The sequence below is a fragment of the Humulus lupulus genome, chromosome 1 (genome assembly GCF_963169125.1).
Source record: "Humulus lupulus chromosome 1, drHumLupu1.1, whole genome shotgun sequence".
Lineage (NCBI taxonomy): Eukaryota > Viridiplantae > Streptophyta > Magnoliopsida > Rosales > Cannabaceae > Humulus > Humulus lupulus.
Genome location: NC_084793.1, coordinates 54,561,636 through 54,589,258, shown reverse-complemented (window position 1 = coordinate 54,589,258; position 27,623 = coordinate 54,561,636).

The window sequence follows — 27,623 nt, the reverse complement described above, 5'->3', positions numbered from 1 at the left end:
GTGCTGATGTGTTAAGCTAGCGTATATATAGGCATGTTAAGTTGGACACAAATGTATAGATATTGTATATTATATGTATTACATATATAAATGAAACAAGTGTTTCGACAAGTATCATTTATGTGTAGATAACGAAAATTCTTGATTTTAACCGAAATTCTTGATTTTAACCGTTTGTTTTGTTAACCTTAACAAAATATTCTAAATATTTAATAGAATATACTTTTTAAAACTAATTAAAAATAGATATTTCTTAATTATATTAATATAAATTTAAATATTATAATAATATTTAATATAAAACTACATATATAATAATTATATTAATTCAAATTAAAATGTTATAAAAATCACAAATATAATAATATATAATACAAGACTAAATATTTAATAATATATTAATATAATTTTAAACGTTATAAAATATTATTATGATAATAATATATAATCCTAATTTTTTACTAATTATATTAATATGAATTCAAATATTATAAATTATTATTATTATAATAATAATATTTAATACAAAACTAGATATTTAATACTTATATTAATATAAATTTAAATATTATAAAATATCATTATAATTGTTACACCTAGATTTTGAGGATGGAAATCTTGATCTCGAAATCCAGGTTCGTAAGGTGTGAGCTCAAAAAAAAGCACAGTCGTCATGTGATCCATCAGTCAGACAGTTTCGCTGTAAATGATGACCTCGTGAGCTGGAACAGTATGTAGCATTGAAGATGCTCCGACCCTATGAGATAGGCTCGCAACTCACAATAGTAAGGGTTCAACACTTGTATAAGTTTCTTGATGCATCTCTTGCTTTCAGACCAGATGGTTCGAGATCGAGAGCTGTAAGCTCGAAGTTAACGGCTTCGTCAATGGTTATTTGGTGGGAGCATATGTGAGGTAAGATGACAAGCTCGTAATAGGAAAACGATCTCGAAGGCGCACGGATCTGGTGTCTAAGCTCGTCGATTCTATGTGAATGTATTTATTGTTATAAATTCCCTATGTTTAAGGGATCTGATGTAATTTGTTACTCAATCCCACATTTTATGGGATGTTACCGCGTACGTAGTAACTAATGCATTTATTGGCATTATATTATTTGATTTACAGAATATCTTCCCAAAATATGTGGGAAGCAATTATATAAACATCTCTATAAATAGAGAGGGATAATTCATTTGTAAAGGACCGAGATATTGAGATTTCAAAGAGAAAACTTTGGGCATTTGCTTCCTGAAAGTTTTCTAGAAAACTCCAAAGAACTAATAATATAGACTCGTGGACTAGATAGATTTTAATTGCTGAACCACGTAAAAATATATTGTCTACATTATTTTTAATCACTTCCTCTGGTATATTTTTTGTTTAATTGCTCTTCTTTCATAAGTTGACGAAAAAGGTCGTCAACAGTTTGGTGCTTTCATTGAGAGTTATTAAACAAGACATGAGCCTGTTTAGTCAGAGAGCCTCCCGGATCAGCAATGGCCGCTGCAAGCAACCCCAATATATTAGAAGAGGAAATTCCTTGTGATGAGGATTACTCACGGCGGTCTGGAAAGCAACCTATGGCGGATCCCGATCCCGAAGAAAGGAGTGACTCATCCAATTCTCGAGGACCGCCTGCCCCCAGGCCTGACGAAAACTTGTATTATAATCCTGAAAGGTATGTTCCAATTGTGGAACTTGAGAACTGCCAATTGGGTAAACAGTTGGCAGAAGCTACAAAACGCAATGAAGAGTTAGCCAAACTAGCTGCTAACGCTCAGGCCCCTCCTTAAAGGCCTAAGGGACGCCCTCGTAAGAATACGACCACCAGGAGAACATGCCAGGCACTGCCACCAGCGCCCCAGCCTGTTCAGCCGAGACCCGGAGGAGTAACCGGGCTGTGGGTACCACCAACCCGACTGTAGGAGCACAAATAGGAATGGGGAATAACCAAGCCCCCTTAGTGGCTTGGACCCCAAATCCTGGTGCTGCATAGAACGTCCCAGAACCTGATCGGGAAAATTTGGAACCGTCTAGCCCCAACAATGGGAGACAACCATCGCCTCCCATAAGGCACCCGCCATCACCAATAAGGCATCCTTCACCAATCCAGGAAGTTCCGCAACCTGCCCATCAAAATAGGGATCGACAGGCTAGACACGGACAAAGAAATGAAGGAGAAGCTGCCCGAGATTGTAGGGCTCCTCAACCTATGAGAAGCCAAATGTTGCGATCACAAGCTGCTGGGACAAGGAGGCCAGCAGGGGACCCACCTCATAATAACCGAGCAGCAAGCTATGTAAGTGATAGCTCAGATTACACTAGGTCCGTGAGCATTTATGACACGGAGCCAAGGAATGCCGGGAGTCGAGGAGATCACCCTGACCTACGTGAACATTTAAACCATAATCGGGGACGTGATAATCCCCCGAACCCAGATCTATGAGATCATTTAAATGGCCGCAAACAACCGATTTTTAATCTTGCACTGAGACAGGGAGCTTGAGTTGTTACCAATGATAACCAGCCCCCTCAGGTCCAGGCTAGGACTCCTGTAAATCCAGTCCAAGAAAGGATTGAACAGTTGGAGAGAGCATTCAGGCTCTTGCAGAATGAGCATAGCCGGGAAAGGGATGAAGAGTTCGATGAGGACCTCGAGCCATTTGCCCCACATATCTCTAACACCCCGTTTCCTCAAGGCTTTAGAATTCCTCATGTCCTGCCATTCGACGGAAATTCGGATCCATATAGCCATATGAGCACGTTCAACACTATTATGCGAGCCAACAATGTGGGCTTCGAGCTCAGATGTATGTTGTTCCCATCACACTCACAAGACCAGCAAAAAAATGGTTTGAAAAGTTCAAAAGACATTCGATTGCATCCTAGGATCAATTGTCAAGAAATTTCAAGAAACAATTTAAAGCTATGGTCGACATTAGGCCCGAGGCTTCAGCCTTAACCAATGTCTGACAACAACCAAACGAGTCGTTAAAAGGTTACCTCACAAGGTTTAACCTAGAGGTGGCTCGAGCCCGGGATGCTGACGATAATGGTCACTTAATGTCAGTTTAAGCTGGCGTAATACCAAGAAGTCCCCTCTGGGAAGACTTACAAAGGAAACCTGTCAGGTCTTTAATCGAGTTCAATCGAAGAGCCCAGAGGTTTGTTAATGTAGAGGAGGCGAGGTCAGCACTGAATATAACCTCCCAGACCGTAACTATAACAACAAACACAAACTCTACTTCGACCTTGACAGACCCCACAACTTCAAAACCCCCTGGGGACAACCCTTCTAAGAGAAAGAAAAACAAAGGGAATAACCCCGAAGCAGATGGGGGAAAGAAGAAGAAATGGGAAAGATACTTTTTGGTATACAAAGTGTATACCGAGCTCAATGAGTCTCAGGAGAACATCTACCTGGGTAATGAAAACCAGGTTCCATTCAGACGACCTAACCCCATGAGGAACCAAAAAAAGAGAGATTCTGGTAAATACTATAGATTTCATCGGGATATCGGACATACAACCGATGAGTGTCGATAGTTAAAAGACAAGATCAAAGGTTTGATCTCGAGGGGTTATTTCGGACAATATGTAAGAAACTAAAACCTCAACCAGGAATCCATCAGCCAAAGGGCAGCAGCTGCACCACCTACCCAAAACTGTAATTCCTGAGCTTGAAGGGATGAGCGACCCCCTCCGATTGATGGTGAAGATGTAATAATCATCTTGGGGGGACCCCATATCGCAGGATCGGGCAAGAATGCCCAAAAAAGGTATGTAAATGAGCTCAAAACTGGAGACGGTTCTCCCTAAGAACCCGAACCAAGAGCTCTGAAAAAATAAAGGGTTGAAACTCAACCCATAACCTTCACTGAAGAGGATGCATCTCATGTCCAGTTTCCCTATAACGACCCCTGGTCATAACCCTACAGCTCGCGAACAAGAGGGTACACGGAGTCCTGATTGATAACGGGAGCTCGGTGAAAATCCTCTATAAAGCCACTCTAGAAAAGATGGGATTCGCGCATCGCGACCTAAAAGCCTGTGCAACCACGCTGTACGGTTTTTCAGGAGAAGGGATTGCCTGTATGGGATCCATTGAACTCCCTGTGACCTTAGGAGAATATCCAGTCTCTGTAACCAAGATGATGGAGTTCGTCGTGGTGGATCTTCCATCTGCCTACAATATACTGCTCGGGAGACCCACCCTAGTTGGGTTGGGGGCAGTATCATCTGTTAGGCATTTAGCCATCAAGTTCCTGACTTCTAGTGGCGTCGGGACTTTGAAAGGGGACCAGCTTGCGGGAAGGGAATGCTATAGCATCTACGTTAAAGGGAAGAAACAAACAAGTGCATAGGCACTTGTCATAATTCAGAACAAGGACGGGACGATCTTTGAGATAGATGAAAAGATCGACCCCAGAATAGAGGAAATGACTGACCTCGAACCTCTAGAAGAGCTCGAAGAGGTCAAGCTCGAAGAAGTCAATCCCACGAAGATGGTGAAGGTGGGTAAGAATCTTTCTGAAAAAGTGAAATAGCAATTAATTCGCTTCTTAAAAGAGAACCAGGATGTATTTGCATGGTCGCATTCAGACATGGTGGGAATAAGTCCTAATGTGATAAGTCATACACTTAACATTGACAAGAGCTTCCCCCCGAAGCAGCAAAAATGAAGACTCCTGGATGACGATAGAAAGAAGGCCCTAAAGGAAGAAGTCGACAGATTAAAGGCGAATTGATTTATACGAGATGCTTTCTATCCTGATTGGATTGCCAATCCAGTATTAGTTCCGAAACCCAATGGAACATGGCGAACCTGCATTGATTACTCTGACCTTAACAAAGCATGCCCGAAGGATTGTTTTCCCTTATCTCGGATTGACCAACTCGTAGATGCCACAGCAGGTCACAGCCTCATGTCGTTCATGGACGCCTATTCTGGATATAACCAGATCATCATGCATGCACCTGATGAAGAGCATACGAGCTTTGTAATCGATAATGGACTATACTGTTACAATGTCATGCCTTTCGGGCTTAAAAATGCTGGAGCAACGTACTAAAGGCTTGTGAACAAAATGTTCTCCGAGCAGATAGGTAACATCATAGAAGTTTATGTTGATGACATGCTAGTCAAGTCTAAACAAAATGATAACCATGTGGATGACCTCAAAGAATGCTTCGCCGTATTACGAAAATATAACATGAAACTCAACCCACAAAAATGCTCTTTCAGAGTATCTTTGGGAAAGTTTCTAGGTTTTATAGTGAACTCTCGAGGGATAGAGGTTAATCCTGACAAGATCAAGGCATTGATTGATATGCCCTCACCTCGAAAGCATAAAGATGTCCAGAGTTTAACTGGACGGATGGCGGCATTAAGTAGGTCTGTTTCAAAATTTACAGACGGTTGTCTTCCTTTCTTTAACCTTTTGAGAGGGGGCAAAAAGTTCGAGTGGACTGAGGAATGCGAGCTCACATTCCAGGATTTAAAGAAACACCTCACGGAACCTCCGATCTTGTCAAAACCAATCATAGGAGAAGTTTTATACTTGTATCTCGCTACTACCGAGCACGCCATTAGTGTTGTGCTCGTCCGAGAAGACAAGAAGGTACAAAAACCAGTGTATTATGTCAGCAAAAGATTACTGGGGGCAGAATCAAGATACCCCTTAATGGAAAAACTGGCTCTCAGCCTGATCCACTCATCTCAAAAGCTCCGGCCTTACTTCCAGGCACACCCTATCCATGTTTTAACTCACCAACAACTGAGGCAAGTTTTGTCCAAACCAGAAGCCTCGGTTTAGATTGTTAAAATGGGAAGTCAAACTCGGACAGTTCGAGATCACATATCACCCGAGAACAACCATAAAAGGACAAGCCCTGGCAAATTTCATCGTAGAATGTATTGGAGTGTCTGATGACGACGTTATAACCCAGCTCACGAGCTGTGGAAACTTTATGTCAACGGATCATCCAATGAAAATGGATCGAGGGCAGGAATCATACTAATCAATCCAGCTGGAATTCATTTTCATTCCGCCTTGAGATTCACTTTCGAAGCATCCAATAATGAGGCTGAATACGAAGCATTATTGGCTGGACTTCGAATAGCCAAGGAACTCAAAGCAAAAGCAATACACTGTTACAGTGATTCGCAATTAGTGGTTAACCAAATTTTGAGGGAATATCAAGCTCGTAACATAATGATGGCTACATATTTAGAAAAATCCAAGGCTGCACTCGGATAATTCGAGTTCTACGCCATAGAGCAGGTTCCCCGAGGGCAAAATTAAAATGCGAACGCCTTGGCCAGACTCACTACGACCAACGAGGCCGACACACTAAATGTGGTCTCATTAGAATTTCTATTGGCCCCTAGTATCAAGGAGCCTTAGGGATTTGTAGTTATCAGATATTAAATCCCAATTATCATGGGATATTATGTAATTAATGTATCTATTAGCATTTATTTGAAATTTGAATATATGATTGTAACTTCCCGAAATACAGAAAATATATTCTGTCAACCAAGCCTATAAATAGTCTGGGGAATTTCATTTGGATTCACAAACAAAATTGTACTGAGAATACTCTGTCGAATTGCTATGAAAAAGCTTTGAGAGAGTATCAAAATCAATAACATTGACTCGTGGACTAGGAAAATTTTAACTGCTGAACCATGTAAAAGTTCTTGTGTTCTTCTATTCTTTCTGAAATGTTGTTTAGTGCTATTCAAAATTAAGTTGACAAAAAACAGCGTCAACAGTTTGGTGCTTTCGTTGAGAGTATTAAGCAAATTCCCGTATTGTTTAATCAGAAACCTCCTGCATAACATCAATAACAATCTAGGAACTGGTGGACGACCATTACCCCAAATTCCTAAGGAACGAACTCCTTAGATTGAGAACTACCTGCAATGGCCTGGGAAGCAGCCCATGATGGACCACGGCCCAAACGAGGGGAGTGCATCATCTGAATCCAAGGTGCCACCTGTTCTAACCCCCAGCCTCGACAAAGACCTCTATTATAATCTTGAGAGGTATGTGCCCATTGTGGAACTGGAGAATCGCCAATTGTGCCAATAATTGGCCGAAGCCACACGACGTTATGAAGAATTGTCCAAGCAGGCTGTCGAGGCCTAGGCACCTCCTCGGAGAGCCAGAGGGCGTCCCCATGGGAGGACGACCGCCAGAATGGTTGAACAAAAGGCCCAGCAGACCCATCCAAGGACCAAAGAAAACACCAGCAACAATCGCCCTGGGAGGAATACTCAAACTACTACTGTTGGTAATTCGACGGTGAATGTAACTGCAGGAACGGGGAATAATCGAGCTCCCTCAGCAGCTCGGAACACTAACCCTGAGCCTGCCAGGAATAACCCAGAGCCAGTCCGGGCTAATTCTGGGCCTTCCATTACATTCCAGGCCCAACAATGGAAGGCCCCCATTTTCGCCTATAAGGCATCCTCCGTCTCTAATAAGGTACCCATCTCCGGTTCGAGAGGCACCCCAGCCCGCTCCAAATAGGAACCAGACAGGGGATCGAGCACCTTAAAGACCTTCTCGGAGTGGCAGCCGAGACAGGAACTGCAGAGCTCGACCCAGACACGGGGGCGAGTGAGAGGCAACCCGAGGACATAGGGCATCCCAACCAGCAGGAAGTCATATGTCGAGGTCACAAACAATCAGGGCGAGGGGGCTAGTGGAAGATCCACCTCGCAACCATCGAGCCTCTCAACCAGAAAGAAATGTTAGTTTTATGAGCGGAAGTTTGGACCTTAGTAGGTCGGTGAGTGTATATAATACCGAACTCAGGAATACTTGGAATTATGAGAATAATCCTGATCTTCGAGATCATCTGAATCAAAACCCGGGGCAAGCTAACCCCTCGAACCCTGATTTGCAGGCACATCTGAACAACCAAAAAGTGCTCATGCAGCCAGTATATGGGAACCAATATAACCTTGTACTGGGGCAGGGAGATGGAGTTTTCACAAGAAATTACCAGCTATGCTAATTAATGGGTGTCGTATGGTGTATCAAATTTAATTATTGATTTTATTAGTTCCTTATACCAACTATTTCAGTATACTGATAAATAAGGGTCGAACCCACAATGACTACTATTCAATTTATTATTCAATAAGATAAAAATTAATAAAGAAGGGGAATTTGATTTTTAACTCAAAATTAAATAACATAAACTAGAAAGTAAATAAAGATTGATATTACGATATTAAGAAATAGTTAAATGTTAATCTCCACCCTCAACAATCATTCCTGATCACTAATAATAAATATTATTCCAATTTCTCAATTAAACTATTAACCCCGCAGATAACGCTGAAGCAGACAATTATCACAGTCTCCCTATTACAAGTAATCAAGGCGAAGTGATCAATAATTAACTCTTTTAGCTAAACAATAAACAGTTTATATGAACAAGAAAATAATTCAGAAATATTAACATACAATATTATTAATCATGCAACAAATATATAAATAAACAATATATTTATATATAGCATATAAACACAAAAATTCAAGAACATGTAAATAATAACATCTTGAAGCCTATCAAGTGTCCTTGAGTCTTTTCGTAATTTTTAACGATCTTCCTATCCAAAACATTGAGTACTCAAACCACGATATTTCAGAGTGTTCTCTACACCTCAAGATGTGTATGGGCACATAGAGAACATGGGTTTGTATTTTAGGAATCACCAGTATGTCTCAACACATGAGAGCTTAGATAATGGTCTGAGAATGACTAGAATAAAGAAGAAGAAAGAAAGAGTTTTTGTCTGACAAAAATTCTGAGAACTATTATGAATTGTGTATGTCTTTCTCTTCTTCTTCTATATCATATATATAAAGATTTTATATTACCTTATTATTCCTAATAATAATAATAATAATAATAATAATAATAATAATAATAATAATAATAATAATATAATGATGATGAGATGAGATGAGATTTGATTTATGTAAATATCTAACTTACCAAATTTGAAAAAACTTATTAATTAATTAAATAAATAAAATAAAAATAATACTGATACTGATACAATATCAGTGTAGTTGGTACACGCATGGCACAGTCCTTGGACTGTGTCATGCGTGTACTGCTATTCCCTTTTTAGGGATATTGCATTTTTCATTTATTTAATTATTTAATTAAAATCAATCTCCATAAAATAAGGTATGTATCTTTTTAAGGAAGATATGTCAACCACATTTCAAAATTTAAATCTTAAATTCAAATTGATGGTCATCATTATCATCATCTTTTTAAAATTAAATGAATAAAAAACTATTTTTGACTTAACAATTTTATTTTCTCCCACTCAAATAAAATAATTAATTAATTAATTTATATATATATGAATTTCAAAAAATTTATATATTTAAATTAATAAATATATTTTTTAAAATTAATAATTAATTCCAAATTAATTATTCAACCTTAATTATCATATAATTGCATACTTGACCTGAAGAATAAAATTCTTCTCAAATTACAGTTATACCCTTGTATCAACTCTTACCTTTATGATGTTGATAGGGCCACCTTGGGGACCTATGGACCTACAATATCAAGCTCCAATAAATATTACCCTGTTAATCAAACCTCTTTGATTAAATAATCATATTTATTAATCTCATGATTACTCCACTATAAATATGAGATTGAACTATTGATAATTACAGACATATATTTACTGAGTACTTTATTAAAGAATAAGGTGTCCATTGATATAATCATTACATACATCGTTAACCCTCTATTAATGGTTCATAATTATTAGGGAATAAAATTACTGTTTTACCCTTTTAGCTATATCTTGTTCCTAGAGTACCATTGCCTTTACTAGTGAAGGTTGTGTCATAACAAATTTGCGACGTGAGCGCTCGTAACATTTTCAGTTCCAAAAGGCAACCCAATAGGGAACTATTATTCAATCTATTAGAAGGTATATATTCCATATCTATTAAATTACGTCCCCAACCATATACATCATTGAGTCCCCAAAACAATTGTTCTTAGCCTGATTATTTGGAAAAACCTTAACGCATGAATCAAAGGATCATATGACATATATAGGAGTTCATAGTAACCTTGGGATTAAGATCATTGTGTATATGATCATTGTTTGAAGAGTTTGATTAATATTATGAAACGATGTTTAAACAAGTATTAACAAAGCACATCTGGTCTAGTTCTACATACTCTCAGCATGCAAAGTACCTCCACTAAAGTGTCCTACTACACTAGTGACCCGGATCTAGGTCACATGTATTCATAATACTAGTGAACCGTACTAGCAGTAATTAATCTAAAAATTCCATAACTTTATTTTACTGCAAACTGTTTTAAGTTTATTATCTTAATCTCGACCCTCTCATACCAATATGAGATTAAGACCACATAGATAAACTTTAGAATTTTCTGATATATATTATCAATATAATATCAAACATAGTCTATATATATAATAATTCAATTCAATTATTTATTTCATTTAAAACATTTGTCAACTACAATTGCTTTAAGGGCACTATTCCCAACAATACAATCATACCATGAGCTTGAAAAAACATAACATCAATATAAAGAAACTCTAATAGAAATGTATGGATTGTTAACATAACATGAGGAAAACAATAAGTGTATGGATCATTAACCAAACACGTACTAAACAAGTCTGGAACAAACCAAAAAAAACCTAATTAACACAATCAAAAGTTGGAATTCTAGATAAACCAACAAAAATCATAAGTCGAGACAAGGGCTGGAAATTTTTTAAAATAAGTTTCGACCTCTTAACCTCGAGATCATTCTTGAGGATGAGGAAACGTTACTATGAAAAAACAAAATATAACTAGACTAATGAGGTTACCCACCACTACGCATTTTTTAATAGAAATACATGGTAAAAGAAAATTTTGACCTTGACAATAACGAAGTCAAATATGGGCATTTCAAGTAAACTATGCATGAACGCGTCGAAATTTGAGCTTAAACCCAACCAGTATTTGTATAAATAAATAAGTACAACACTTTATCCATAATAGGCGTAAATATTTTGAGCAAGAAATGTAAGCATATGATAAATTAAAAGGCATTCAAGGTAGACAATATGTGTAAATATTTCGAGCAAGGAATGTAAGCATAAAAGTAAAAAGTATCATTAACATATAGGCAAGAAATATAAGTATCAATTGTCTTTTCCGAAAGGGCATAAAATAAGTATAAAAAATAATAAGGGACACAACCCTTTTTAAAGCAAGATCCAGTTCTGACCAGCAGGAACAGACTCTGCTTCCTCCCTAATCTCCTCTTAACCTCCGTCATCCAAGGTAGAGACCGCGGCCTCCTCCTCATCCAACCGAGCCTTCCACTTGGAGATGAACTCTTCCTCCTTGTCTTCGAGGAATGAGGTGTCCAAGTCGAGGTTCTAAGACCACATCAGGTACATGGCCCGGTCAGTAGCCTAGTCTTTTTTGGCCTTGAACTTCTCGAGCATGCGTTTCTTTTCATCCTTGAGAATTTTGAAGGCAGTGTTCTTCTATTCCTTCAGACGTTGACCACTGCCTTAGCAGCGCTTAGCTTCACCTTTAGGCGGTCGATCTTGGCCTTTGCAGCGTCAAAGTCAGCCGTCTTGCTGTCGAGCTCCACCTTCAGGTTGTGGGAACTGGCCTCAGAAGATGCGAGCTTGGCTTGGGAAATTTTGAGGGCTTCCTCGACCTCCTTCAAGTTATCCTCAGCACGGATTCGAGCTTGGTTTGTGTCATAAACCAGGGTCTCAGTTGATGCCATCTTCGAGGCAAAAAGGGAGCTCTGGCGTAGGACACTGAGAAGGGCTTGAAACACAAGGTGATACATCAGTTAGAAAACTAACATGAAACCAAGAAGATAAAAATAAAATGAAATAGACTTACCGAAACCCCGAGTTCCATAGTCTTGTTAATGAGGCGTGTGAGGTTTTCCCCCATCAGAAATTTCCACACTTCGGCATCAAGATTGTTGCACGATTGACCGGCTCGAGACAGAAAGTCCGAGCATAGGTCGGCCCCTAGGGTCCCAACCATGCCTGCCAAGGGGTAGTCCCACACATGGGTCAAGGCTACAATTTGGCGAACCATGGTCGGGACCAGTGCACCTACGCGTTTGGGGGCTGAGGGACGTACGACCTTCTTGCCCTTGTCTCCAGTTGTGACTAGGTGGGGAAGAGGCGACATGTTGATTGGAGGCTCAACAATGGTTGCCTTCAAGGTCACAGGAGCAGCGCCCCCGACCATGTCTGAAGGATCAGGGGTATAGGTCATGGGCTCAGTGGGAAGAACCTTTGAGGGAGAGGAACCCTCTACAACCTTTACAGCCTTCGCAGGAGGAGCGCCCTTCTTCGAGGTGACACACCCTCGCTTGGTGCCTCGAGCTTTAAGAGGTTTCCCCAAAAGGTTATCCAAATCTGAGTCCATATCACCTGAAAAAAAAAAAAGGAAAATAGTATGTCAGCAGATTATTGAGGTTGCCATATGTAAAAATGACTAAGTGTTAGGAACCTAACTGGATGACTCATTTGAGCTCGAGTTTGGGGACTAGGAGATTCCCCTATTTTCCGACGAGGCTACTGGAGTCCCCTCCCTGAAAGTAGGGGACATCCTCAAAAGGTCCTTATAGACATTTGTACCGTATTGAACATCTATCCCATCCTAAACCTCGTTTAAACTATACATTGTTCGGTATTGCCCTAACAAGCTATCGAACCTATGGACTCTAAGGTCTACCCTCGACCATGCTAGGAAGTTATTCCTAGGGTCCTTAAAGAGAACTATTACATCAGTTTCTTACTTAAGAAGAGAGGGAGACCAGATAGATGGGTCGAGCATGACTTTACCTCGTGATGAGTTCACTGAGGCCTCATCCTATGCCTCATTACCCGAGCCCAAGGGATCGTGTAACGCCCCACATCACTATGGTTGCTTCCTGGAATGACGACTGGCCCTATAAACCAACACGAGTCTTTTGAGCGTGCTTTGTCCTCACTCGCACGCTTCCTGGGAGGAGGTCACCCATCTTGAGATTACTCCAGGTCAAGCATGCTTAAATTTGGAGTTCTCAAGTGATGGGCTACCAAAAAGAAGATGCATCTTGTTGATATAGGTAGTACCCATCAATCCATTTAAGCCTTCTTCAACTATGTAGTCTCATGCCTACACAGTCTTAGAAACATCACACTTGACCTTCCTCATGCAGTGTGGGATTACACAGCTTTTTACCGTGTCTTTCCTTCTGTAGATCACAGGATTCTGACTGTTACAATCACCCCCCTTTAGGAGTCCGACGTCCCCTTCGGCCACACTTTCGGCTGGGTCAAGGCTCTGATACCAAGTTCTAATGCCCCACGTCACTATGGTTGCTTCCTGGAATGATGACTGTCCCTACAAACCAACACGAGTCTTTCCAGCATGCTTTTTCCTCACTCGCACGCTTTCTGGGAAAACTTCCCAGGAGGTCACCCATCTTCAAATTACTCCAGGTCAAGCACGCTTAACTTTGGAGTTCTCAAGTGATGGGCTACCGAAAAGAAGATGCATTTTGTTGATATATGTAGTACTTATCAATTCATTTAATCCATCTTCAACTGTGTAGTCCCATACCTACACAGTCTTAGAATAATCCATATTTTTGAATTTTTAAAATACAAAAATGAAAATATTATTTTTAAAAAATAAAAATTTGTTTGATAACTAGTTTTATTTTTATTTTTTTAAAACAAAAAATAATAAATGTGTTTGATAACTTTTATTTTTATTTTTTGTTTAATAATATAAAATGATGTGTTGATTTGAAGAATAGAAGAAAAAAAACTAAATGTAAAAAATGGTTTAAAAAAATTTTGAAAGTGAAAATTTTCTATTTTCAAAATTTAATTAATTTTGTTTAAAATTTTAAAAAATAATAAATAGAAATAGAGTTACCAAACACTATTTTATGTTTAATTTTCAAATTTTTAATTAATTAAATAAATTTAATTGTTACCAAACAACACCTATATTAGTTGATGTCATTGTGTTATAATTCAAGTTATTTGTTATGATGATATTCTCTCATCCAAGTCTCCGAGATTTCATTTGGGAAACTTACAATTATACACTTAATACAGCGAATTTTTTTTAAAATACGGTGAATTAAAGTATTTACATATATACGGTAGAAAGTTATATAGATACGTACGAGACATATTAATCTGAAAAATAGTCCAGCCTAAAAATAATTCTACATTAATTAAATATATATGACCCCAAGCCTCTACACAAAATAAAAAGAAAACAAAGAAAATGAGTTTTGTTTTTCAATAAAATATAATTACTAATGTTAATAAAAAAAACGGACATAGTAAGAAAAAAATCTTATAAATATATAATGATTTGAATTTATTTGTTTTTATTAAATAAAAAAAATGGATGAAATTAGTTATTTCTCAATAAAAATAATAATTTAATGATGATTAGGATTAGGATTAGGATTATCTTTTTGAATACTTATTTCTTTAACAAAATTAACTTAAGTTTGAAGTTATAAATAAAATCAATAAAAATTAACTAACTTGCAAAGTTTTTCAGCTAGAAAAATAATCCATGACACATAATTACTATGAATTTAATGTCTTTGAAAACATCTTTAATTTTTAACATTTTAAAATATAAATGCATACTTATTATTATAATTTTATATAACATTTCTTGTTCATGCATTATTAGATTATTATCAAACAAGCATCAAGCACAAAAATAAATCTTTTCTTATATATAAAGTAATATAACTTTGTAAGATACTAATTAAAAAAAGTCATTAAAATGGAAATAAGTTGTAAGAAAAATATAGCAAAATGAATGGAAAATCAAATTATAAATAAGTAGTTACAAAAATATGAACAAGCAATAACATAATTGTTGATAATAAATCCTATAAAATTTTGAAAGTATTACTAACCTAAATTTACAAAATTGCTCGTAATTAATCTTATAATTGAACAATATATTTATAACATATGTTACAAAATTATTAGTGATTAGTTCAATAACCCTTTAAAATTATTAATAACTCATGTTTAAAAACTTGTTAGCAACTAATCTAATCATAATTAGCATTTTAGTAATCATTCTGTAACTCATCATTACAAGCTTAACTCATTGTTACCAAATTGGTAACTCATTGTTACAAACTTATAATTTATTGTTACGAAATTGGAAACTTGTTGTTATTAATTTGGAACTTATTTTTACGACCTCATAACTTATTGTTATAATATTAGTAACTTTTCCTTGCAAAAATATTTAAATTTATAGTAATATTTTTCTGTATAGTTACGAAATTGTAACCAAAGTTTATAGAAAAAGATTTACTTTTCCATAGTGTTACAATATTGTAACCAAAAGTTGTGAAAATCCTCATATTTATATAATACAACTTAAAATTAAATATTCATTATATATAAAACACTTTATTAAATATGAAAAATGGAGTTACAGAATGGTGAAATACGATATTTTAATTTTGTAAATAACTTTTACAAACTAATTCGTAATGAAAAAATTATTTTGTAATAAAGGTTTACAAAACTAATTTCACAACTAAAACTTTTATTTTTGTAATTAACATTTACATAATAATTTATAAATTTATCTAACATGATTGTAACAAATATTTACAAGATAATATTTTGTAAATAATTTTTACAATTTTGTAAACAACATTTACATATTAATTATGTAACAAATTACTATAGATCCAGAAAATAACATATAAAAACCTTCTTTTTTCTACAAAAGTAAAAAAAAAAAAAACATATAACAACCTTCTTTTTTCTACAAAAGTGAACCTTCAAGTTCAGACCTCCCTCAAGTACATTAATTATTCATTATATATATATATATATCAGCACTATTTTTTTAACACATAATGGCCTATGCATACAATGAGATCATATTAATCTAAAATTTAAAAACTCCAATATAATTAGCAAAATCATGAAGCTAAAACAGAAGAATTACTATATTCTAAAACACAAAATCAAATACTATCACTAGAATGAAACAAATCATGCTGAGAGTCTATCATCGAATAGCAAACTTATCAAAAATTAATAAAGAAAAACTAAAGTCAAAATTATAAAATAATAAATCTGGTTTCAACAATGGAGCAACCTTCCTGTGTAATGATTTCTAAGTTTCGATCTTCTTACCAGCAACAACAATGGTAGACTTATGCTTTTTGCAGCCTATTTGGACTTTTCATTTTAGAGAGGAGAGCTTTCCTCTTCATTTTTTTTAGCACCACTTGAAGAAGGGTGTCCATATCCCAATCGTGTGATTGCTATTTTAGGGAAAATCCAAAAATTTGAAAACCAAATATTCAAACACCAAACCAACAAAAATGGTGAGTGTCGGAGATGAAACCTAAAAGGCGAGACCGGAAAAAAAAAAAGAAGGAAAGAATGGGGGAGAACGAAGGAGAAAGGGACTGAGAAAGAGTAGTGGAGAGAGAGTGAGGGTTTACAAATGAGAAAAGAAAAACACGTGAGCTAAAAGAATAAAAATTAGAACGGCATAAGACTTTTTTAAAATTCTATATATTTCAAATAAAATACCATATAAAAGAAAGACACTGTATATTTTGAATTTTTTGTTGATTTACAGTGATGTGTGTAATTTTTTCATTTTATTTCACTTAGGTTCAAAATTGAGAGTTTCAAACGACAATAGAGTTAGCATAATTTAAAGGTGTTACACCTAGATTTCGAGACAAGAGGTTATGACCCCGAAAACTGGGCTCGTCGGGTGTGAGCTCGAAATGTATGAAAACATCATATGGTCCAGCCATAAAATCTCTGAAGTAAAACAACGACCTCGAAGATGTGTAACCTCGGGATACTTTCTGAGTTCGAAATGGCACGACACTAGGATACATCTGTTACCAATTGTATTCAAATAAAACAGTCCGAGCTTGGGAAGTGGAAGCTCGGGTGTGATAGCTTCGACAGTATCTATCTACTCCGAGCATGTCCTGAAGGTGGGTGACAAGTTCGTAACAGTTCCATAAGTATTGACAGTCACAATGCCAATTGCTGATATCGAAGACCTGATGAGTCACCTGGGATAGCTCGTTACGTGTGAACATATTTATTGTTGTGTAATCCCAATATTTAAGGGATACCATTTAGTCTGTTATCAGTTCCCGATTTTTATGGGACGTTTCCATGTATATATGAGATATTGCATTTAATGTCATTATTTGAATTGATATACAGAATATCTTCCCGAAATATGTGGGAATGAACTCTGTAACATTCCCTATAAATAGAGGAGGAATGACCACTTGTAAAGGATTGATTTCTGATTTTTGGAGAGAAAGCTCTGGGTAATTCATCTCTGAAGAATTTCCAGAAAACTCCAATAACATAGACTCATGGACTAGGCATAATTAACTGTTGAACCATGTAAAAATCTTATTGTTTCTCTTCATCATCCATTCGCTTCATAGTTTACATTGTTTAATTGCTCTACGATTTAAGTTGACGAAAAATGACATCAACAGTTTGGTACTTTCATTGAGAGTATTAAGCAGTACGTGCGTGAGTCTATTCAGTCGAAGAAGCCTCCCTGAATCAGCTATGGCCGCGAATGACCCCAATGTTCCTGAGGAAGAAAATTTAGATGAAGCTGACTACCCCCGACGTGCTGGAAAGCAGCTCATGATGAATTCAGACCCTAATGAGAGGAGTGGGTTCTCTGACTCTCGAGGACCACCGGCACCCAGGGACGACGAGGACATGTACTATAATCCAGAACGATATGTCCCAATAATGGAGCTCGAAAATCGTCAATTGCGAAAGCAGTTGGCAGAAGCCAAGAAACGTAATGAGGAGTTGGCTAGACTGGCTGCCGAGGCCTAGGCAGCTCAGGCCCCGCCTTCGCCAAAGGCCCAAGCTCTGCCTCCACGAGATGTTCATGTACCACCACGCAGGCCTCGTGGGCGACCTCGCAAAAATGCTGCCACCCGAAGAACAGAGCAACCTCCACCACCTGCAGAACAGCCTGCTCCCTCAAGGCCCCGGAGAAGTACCCGGGCTAGAGTTCCTGCCAACTCAACTGCAGAGGTACCGGCCGAGATAGGGAATAACCGAGCCCCCATGGAGGCTCGGACCCAAAATCCTGGTAACATGCAGAACGTTCCTGAACCAGCTCAGGCAAACTCGAGACCCTCTAGGCCCCGTAATGGATGGCAGCCACCATCACCCATAAGGCACCCACCATCGCCGATAAGGTATCCCTCACCAACTCGGAGAAACATGCAACCGACTCGGGGTGATAGGGAAAGACGAGCTGGGCAAAAACATGGGAATGGGGAGACTACTAGGGAGCATAGAGGTACCCAACCCACGAGAAGCCAAATGTCTCGGTCTCATACTATTGAGACGAGGCAACCAGAAAGGAACCCATCTCGAAACAACCGCGCGACGAGCCATGTTAATGAAGGCTCGGGAGACACTAGATCGGCCAGTATGTATAACCTGGGATGCATAAATACTGGGAATCGAAGGGATCACCCAGATTTACGAGAACACATGAACCATAATCGGGGTAATGATAACCCCTCGAATCCAGACCTGAGGGATCACCTCAATGGACGCAAGAATCCTATGCGGAGGTGCAAAGCTGGGATTGTGATCAGCGATAACCAATTTCATGTCAGACCCCCCGTGGATCCAGTCCAAGAAAGGATTGGACAACTAGAAAGAGCATTCAGGCTCTTACAAAATGAATGGGGTCGGGATCGGGACGAAGAGTTCGACGAAGAACTCAAGCCCTTCGCTCCACATATTTCAACACCCAGTTTCCTCAGGGATTCTGAATTCCTCATGTCCCACCATTTGATGGGAATTCCAATCCATACAGTCATTTGAGTACATTCAATACAATTATGGAGCGAGTAATGTGGGCTACGGCTCAGATGCATGTTGTTTCCAGCCTCGCTCACAGGACCAGCAAAAAACTGGTTTGAAAAATATAAGAGGCATTCGATTGCTTCTTAGGATAAATTGTCTAGAGATTTCAAGAAGCAATTCAGAGCCATGATTGGAATAAGGCCCGAGGCGTCTGCCTTGACCAATGTCCGACAGCAGCCGAATGAAACATTGAAAAGTTACCTTACAAGGTTTAATTTGGAAGTCGCCCGAGCTCGTGACGTAGATGACAGCGGCCATTTAATGGCTATCCGAGCGGGAGTAATGCTTGGAAGCCCTCTTTGGGAAGATATGCAGAGGAAACCCATGAGGTCCTTAACTGAGTTCAATCGACGAGCTCAGAGGTTTGTTAATGTAGAAGAGGTGAGGTCAACATTGAATATGGCCTCTCAGCCCGTGACTACAACAACAAACGTAAACTCGGCCTCGAGCTCGGTGGATCCTACAGCCTCAAAACCCCCTGTGGACAACCCTTCCAAAAGAAAGAAGAATGAAGGGAATAATCCTGAGGCGGAAGGGGGAAAGAAGAAGAAAGGGGAAAGATATTTCTCTGTGTACAAAGTGTATACCGAGCTCAATGAGTCTCAGGAGAATATCTACCTGGCTAATGAAAACCAGGTCCCATTCAGGCATCCGGACCCCATGAGGAACCAGAAAGCGAAGAGAGACTCCAACAAATACTGCAGATTCCATAGAGATATTAGACATACAACCGATGAATGCAGGCAACTAAAGGACGAGATTGAAGGCCTGATCTCGAGAGGGTATTTTAGGCAATATGTAAGGAACCAAAACCCCAATCAGGCTTCTACCAGCCAGAGGGCAGCTGCAGCACCGCCTGCCCAAAACAATAACTCCCGAATAAGGGAGGACGAGCGACCCCCTCCGATTGATGAAGAAGATGTCGTAACCATCTTGAGGGGACCTCATATTGAAGGATTGGGCAAGAACGCCCAAAAACGATACGTGAATGAGCTGAAAACTGGTGACGAGTCCCCTACGAACCCGAACCCAGAGCTCCAAAACACCAGAGGGTTGAATCTCAACCTAAAACTTTTACTGAGGACGACGTGTCTGATGTGTAGTTTCCTCACAACGACCCACTGGTCATCACCCTTCAGCTCGTGAACAAGAGGGTTCACTGAGTCCTGGTTGATAATGGGAGCTCAGTGAACATCCTCTATAAGGCCACCTTAGAAAAGATGGGACTCACGCTTCGTGACCTAAAGGCCTGTGCAATGACATTGTATGGCTTTTCAGGAGAAGGGATTTCCTGTATGGGATCCATCGAACTCCCTGTAACCTTGGGAGACTTCCTGGTCTCGACAACCAAGATTATGGAATTCGTAGTAGTGGATCTACCATCGGCCTACAACGTACTGCTCGGGAGACACGCCCTAGTAGGGCTGGGGGCAGTTTCGTCTGTGAGGCACTTGGCCATCAAGTTCCCGACTTCTAGTGGCATCAGAACACTGAAAGGAGACCAGCTCGCAGGAAGGGAATGCTATAGCATTTCCATTAGAGGAAAGAAACAAACAAGTGCACAAACTCTTGTCATAATTCAGAATAAGGATGGGACAGTCTTTGAGATAGACGAAGAAATTGATCCGAGAATAGAGGAAAGAGCTGACCTCGAGCCATTAGAAGAGCTCGAAGAAGTAAACCCCCTGAAGATAGTGAAGGTAGGGAAAAACCTTCCAGAAGAAACGAAATAGCAATTAATTTGCTTTTGTAAAAGAACCAGGATGTTTTCGCATGGTCACATTCGGACATGGTAGGGATAAATCTGAATGTGGTAAGCCACACTCTAAATATTGACAAGAGCTTCCCCCCGAAGCAGCAAAAGCGAAGACTCCTGGACGACGACAGGAAGAAGGCCCTAAAGGAAGAGGTCGACCGGTTAAAGGCAAACCGATTCATACGAGATGCCTTCTACCTCGATTGGGTCGCCAACCCGGTGCTAGTCCCGAAACCTAACGGGACATGGAAAACCTGTATTGATTATTCAGACCTCAATAAAGCTTGTCCTAAGGACTGCTTCCCCTACCTCAGATCAACCAGCTTGTAGATGCAACAGCTGGGCATGGACTTATGTCGTTTATGGACGCTTATTCTGGATATAACCAGATTTCCATGCACGCCCCAGACCAAGAGCATACGAGTTTTGTGACAGATAAAGGACTATATTGCTATAATGTCATGCCGTTCGAACTCAAGAATGCTGGAGCCACTTACCAATGGCTCGTAAACATGATGTTCTCCAAACAGATAGGTAATAACATGGACGTTTATGTTGATGGTATGTTAGTTAAATCTAAACATAACAATAACCATGTGGACGACCTTGAAGAGTGCTTTGCCGTGTTACGAAAGTACGATATGAAGCTCAACCCCTAGAAGTGCTCTTTTGGAGTGTCATCAGGAAAGCTCCTAGGTTTCACTGTGAATGCCAAGGGAATAGAAGCTAATCCTGACAAGATCCAGGCCCTTATTGGCATGCCCTCACCTCGAAAGCATAAGGATGTCCAAAGTTTGACTGGACGGATGGTGGCACTGAGTAGGTTTATCTCGAAATCTACAGATGGTGGCACGGATGGTGGCTCCGTAGGTTTATCTTCCATTTTTCAACCTTTTGAGGGGAGGCAAAAAATTCGAGTGGACAGAAGAATGCGAGCTAGCTTTTCAGGAGCTCAAGAAGCACCTCACGGAGCCTCCTATCTTGTCGAAACCTATCACGGGAGAAATTTTGTACCTATATCTTGCTACAACCGAACACGCTATTAGCACCGTGCTCGTCCGAGAAGAACAGAAGGTGCAAAAGCCAGTATACTATGTCAGCAAAAGGTTACTGGGGGCAGAATCGAGATACACCCTAATGGAGAAGTTGGCTCTCATCCTAATCCACTCATCTCGAAAGCTCCGACCTTACTTCTAGGCGCACCCCATCCATGTGCTGACTGATCAACCACTAAGACAAGTCTTATCCAAGCCAGAAGCCTCGGGCCAATTACTAAAATGGGCCATTGAACTCAGACAATTCGAGATCACCTACCATTCGAGGACAACCATAAGAGGACAGGCGCTGGAAGACTTCATAGTGGAATGCACTGGAATGACTAACGATGAAGTTATAACGCCAGCCCGCGAGCTGTGAAAATTTTATGTTGATGGGTCTTCCAATGAAAATGGGTCGGGGGTCGGAATAATACTGATCACCCCAATAGGAAGTCGGTTTCGCTCCTCTTTGAGATTTGACTTCAAAGTGTCAAATAACGAGGCTGAATACAAAGCTCTATTGGTTGGACTTTGAATAGCCAAGGAGCTCAAGGCTAAGGCGATACATTGCTACAGTGACTCCCAGTTGGTGGTCAACCAAATCTTAGGGGAATACCAGGCTCATGGGGTGAGAATGGCTGCATATTTAGGAAAAACAAAGGCATCAATTGAGCATTTCGAATTTTACACGATAAAACAGGTTCCCCGAGAGCAAAATTCGAATGCAGACGCCTTAGCCAGGCTTGCCACATCCACCGAGGTCGACGAGCTGAATGTCGTGCCAATCAAACATCTATCGACACCCTGTATAAGCGAGCCTGAATAGGAAGATGTCTGCATGATTAACTCCGAGCCAACCTGGATGACCCTGATAATTGAGTATCTTGAAACCGGCATTCTCCCAGAAGAACGGACCAAGGCTCAAAGACTGATGTATCAGATTCCCAGGTACACCATTGTGGATGGAAGGCTATATAGAAGAGGATACTCTATGCCATTACTCCGATGTGTGACTCCACCCGAGGCTAAGAAGATCATATAAGAGATTTATGAAGGATTATGTGGAGACCACACTGGGAGGCATAGCCTATCTAAGAAAATCATACGCCAAGGGTACTTCTGGCCTACCATCAAAGTAGATTCGTTTGATTACGTCAAGAAATGCGATAAGTGTCAACAGTTCACCACAATCCCTCGAGCTCCACCTTCCGAGCTAACTGTGATGACCTCCCCATGGCCATTTGCGGTATGGGGAATCGACCTCATAGGCTCGTTGCCAACTGGAAAAGGCGGAGTCAAGTACGCAGTAGTCACAGTAGATTACTTTACAAAGTGGATCGAGGCTGAACCTCTGGCGACAATTACCTCAAAAAATTCTTGGACTTCGTGGTAAAGAACATCATCTGTCAATATAGGATGCCAAGGAAGATAGTGTCTGATAACGGTACTCAATTCAATAACGACTTGTTTACCAATTTTTGCGAGAAAAATGGGATAATAAAAAGCTTCTCCTCCGTGGCCCATCCCCAAGCGAATGGCCAAGTCGAGGCTGTAAATAAAACCCTGAAGAGTTCTCTGAAGAAAAATTTGGAAGAAGCTAAAGGGAAATGGCCCGAAGAGTTGCCCCAAGTTTTGTGGGCATATCGAACCACATCCTGTACTTCAACGGGACAAACCCCTTTTTCTCTAGCATACGGATGCGAGGCTATGTTGCCAATTGAGGTCGAAATACCCACCATCCAAACCAATGCTTATGACCAAGCCTCGAACCAATACCAGGTCAAAGTAAGTTTGGACCTGATTGAAGAAAGAAGGGATGAGGCTCAGCTAAAAAATGCTGCATACGAGCAACGAGCTACCCGGTACTTCAATAAGAGGGTTCGACATAGAAAATTAAGTGTGAGCGATTTGGTGCTGAGGCGTGTGTTCTTGGCTACACGGGACCTAGCTGCTGGCGTGCTCGAGCCTAATTGGGAAGGACCTTATCAGATCGAATCAGTTATCCGACCTGGCGTCTACAAATTGGCAAGATTGAATGGGAATTTGGTACCACGAGCATGGAATGGCGAACATCTGCGACCTTACTATCAATAGTGCAGGAACAATGACACCTGTAACCATGCTTGTTTATCTTTGCTATGTTTCTGTTAATAAATTGTTTAATTCTGAATAAACTTCGCTTTCTTTTCAATATGTTGTATTTGTTGCAAACTCTCTTGATTTAATAACCTATGGTCACACTCATAGGATATTAAGGGGGCATTAGTGGTATATATACCGTCAGCCTGAAAAAAATAAAATAGCATATACGAAAAGCATAAAAGTGTTTGGATATAACCAAATACGCGAGCTAAGATAGTTTGGACATAACCAAATTATTAAAAACAAAAGTGTTTGGATATAACCAAATACGTGAGCTAAGATAGTTTGGACTTAACCAAATTATTAAAAATAAAAGTGTTTGGATATAACCAAATACGCGAGCTAAGATAGTTTGGACATAACCAAATTATTAAAAATAAAAGTGTTTGGATATAACCAAATACGCGAGCTAAGATAGTTTGGACATAACCAAATTATCAAAAAGAAAAGTGTTTGGATATAACCAAATTATTAAAAATAAAAGTGTTTGGATATAACCAAATACGCGAGCTAAGATAGTTTGGACATAACCAAATTGTTAAAAATAAAAGTGTTTGGATATAACCAAATACGCGAGCTAAGATTATTTGAACATAACCAAATTGTTAAAAATAAAAGTGTTTGGATATAACCAAATATGCGAGCTAAGATAGTTTGGACATAACCAAATTATTAAAAATAAAAGTGTTTGGATATAACCAAATACGCGAGCTAAGATAGTTTGGACATAACCAAATTATTAAAACACAAAAGTGTTTGGATATAACCAAATATGTGAGCTAAGAGGACATAACCAAATTATTAAAAATAAAAGTGTTTGGATATAACCAAATACACGAGCTAAGATAGTTTGAACATAACCAAGTTATTAAAAATAGAAGTGTTTGGATATAACCAAATGCGCAAGGCAAAGTAATTTGGATAAAACCAAATGCGCGATCTAAGACATAACAAGATCAAAAATAAAAGTGTATGGACTACGAACCAAAAACACGACCCGAATAGGTTTGGAACATAAATAAACCTACTTCAAGTCGAGTCGAGTCGAGTTCGAGGCTGGAATATCTTGCAAAAAGATAGTTTCGACCTCATAACCTTGGGGAGCTACCTGAGGATGAGGAAAAGTAACTAAAAAAGAAAGATATAACTAAACCACCAACGTTACATGCCATATAAGTACTTTCAGGTGCATGGTAAAAGTAAGTTTCGACCTTGACAAATAACGAGATCGGATACGGATATATCATGCAAACTATGCATGAATGCATCGAAGCTCGAAGCTTAAAATCCACCACACGTTTGTATGAATAAACAGACATAAGGACTCTTTAATATAAATTGCTTGAAATGATTCATCTTAGGAAATGTAAAGCAATATTAAAGTAAAGTAAAAAATGGTATCATAAATATCGTGAACAAAAGAAAAAATAGCTCTTAAACGAACTATAAATTGTCTTGACCCCAGGGGCATAAAAAAGAAAATAAAAACCATTACAAAAGGTTCAGAGGGATGCAGCCCCAGGTTGAGATTTAGGAGGGAGGAGCATCCTCCTTAGCCTTCTCAGCATCCTCCTTGGCCCTCTCTATCTCCTCCCGAGCAGCTTCCTCCGCGTTAAGCCGAGCTTGCCATTTGGCCACGAGTTCTTCCTCGAAAGAGCCTAGGAAGCTGGTATCGAGATCGACATTACTGGCCCAGATCCTATAACATGGCCAGGTCGATCGCTCGATCCTTCTTCTCCTTGAACTCTGCGAGAAGACAAGCCTTTTCACACTCGATTATTTCAAAAGTGGCTGCTTTCTCCTCCTCAAGCTTAGCATTGATCCTCTCAAGCTCCGCGAGCCGGGCATTCACCTTCTCGAGCTTTGCTGTCTTGGCCTTCATTTGTTCAGCTTCAGCCACCATCTTTGTCTTTGTGGCCTTGAGCTCGTCAGTAAGCTTAAGTTGGAGATCCTTCGACTCTTGGGCGTAGGACATGCTCGAATGGACCTCATTGTTCAACTTATAATTAAGCTGAGTGGAGACAGCAAGAGCCTGACACACAAAGAAATCGAGTTAGGACATACACTAAGCACAAGTACAACTAAAAAAAAAGATGAGAGAAGTTATTGCAGCAGTGAGCTCGATACTCTTGTCGTAAAGTGTATTGCAGTCCCGAGCATTGTTCAAAAACTGCCACTGAGGGGCGTTAAAGCCACCAAAGCTTTGGCCCACTCGGGACAGAATGTCCAAGCCAAGTGTAGCCCCATGGGGCCCAGCAGCATTGTCAATTACATACTCATCGACGTTAGTAGAAATCAACAACATGCGTGTTGTGGAGGCCGAGAGCTTTTTCGGGGGTAGGCCAAGCGTTGGGTGAACCATGATCGGAGGAGGCAAGGGAGGAACGACCGTAGTGGGCGCTTCGACCTGAGGAGTCGGATCCACAGCTGGGCTCATAACAGTGGGAACTGGTGGAGGAGGAGTCTTCTCAGTCCTCTTAAGGACCTTGGCAGGTCGGTCTGACTTTCGCGAGCCTCTCGGACGCTTACTCCGTTGAGCCCCCTCACCATTGGCGAGAACGGTGTCAAGGTTAGAGTCTATAGCCCTGCACAATTACACCGCATTATAAGATATTCCAAGACAAAAAGTTAGCATGGTGCAGACAGGCAAGGAATAAAAGGACAAGCAGAGAGTAACCTAACTCGAACTCTCCCTCAAGCTCGTGCTCGGCGAGCACGTAATTCCCCCATCTTCAGAGGAGGCGGGGGGATTACATTCCCTATACGTGGAAGTCAACCTCAAAAGGTCTCTATAGTCATTTGCCCCGTATTGAACGGCTATTCCGTTCCATACCTCGTTCAGACTATACATAGTGTCATACTTCCCGAGCCAACTATCAAACCTATGAACCCTCTCATCTACCTAGGACCATACATAAAAATGGTCCCTATCATCCTTACACAAGACTAATCTGTCGGTCCTATGCTTAAGTAGTGAGGGAGACCATAAGTCCGAGCTAAGGATGACCATACCTCTGTCGCTCAAGCTCGAGGCCTCATCATTGGCCTCGTTCCCCGATTGCAGACTCCTACGACGTTGAGCTGGGGATTGTGGCTTAGCACTTCGCCTCGAAGGAAGGCTGCCAGTTCGGAGAGGCACAAACTCCCACTTGGTATATTTTTTGTTGGACCAGTCGAACGTGGACTGATCCTTCTCCAGAAGGCCACAGGCTCGAAGTCTATCTTCATGAAAAAGATAGGAAAGGGAGTGCCTACCGTAGGGAAGTTGGAGCAAAGCCTCCTTACGCTCTTTCATCTCCTCGGTGGTTGTGGGTCGACGGTAGTTGGCTGGAAAAAAGAATATATTATGACTGGTACGAGCCTAAGCAAAAACTCAAGCCCAAAAGAAGAAATTTTTTATGTACTTACGAATTCACCTGAACGAGTAGTGTCTGGAAGGAGCCAAGCCATCCGTCCAAAAGAAAGCCTTCTTGAAATCTGGGGGATGGTTGGGTAGATCCTCAAAGATTTTCTTCTCCTTGGGATAGCTTGAAGGTAGTAGAAGTCGTCCCCTCCCGAGCTTGGGAGGGATTGATTTTTAAGCAAAAGAGATACAGGATCTCCTTTGGTGAAGGTCCTTCCCACTTTAGCTCGTGGTAAAGCGACCTCAGGGCAG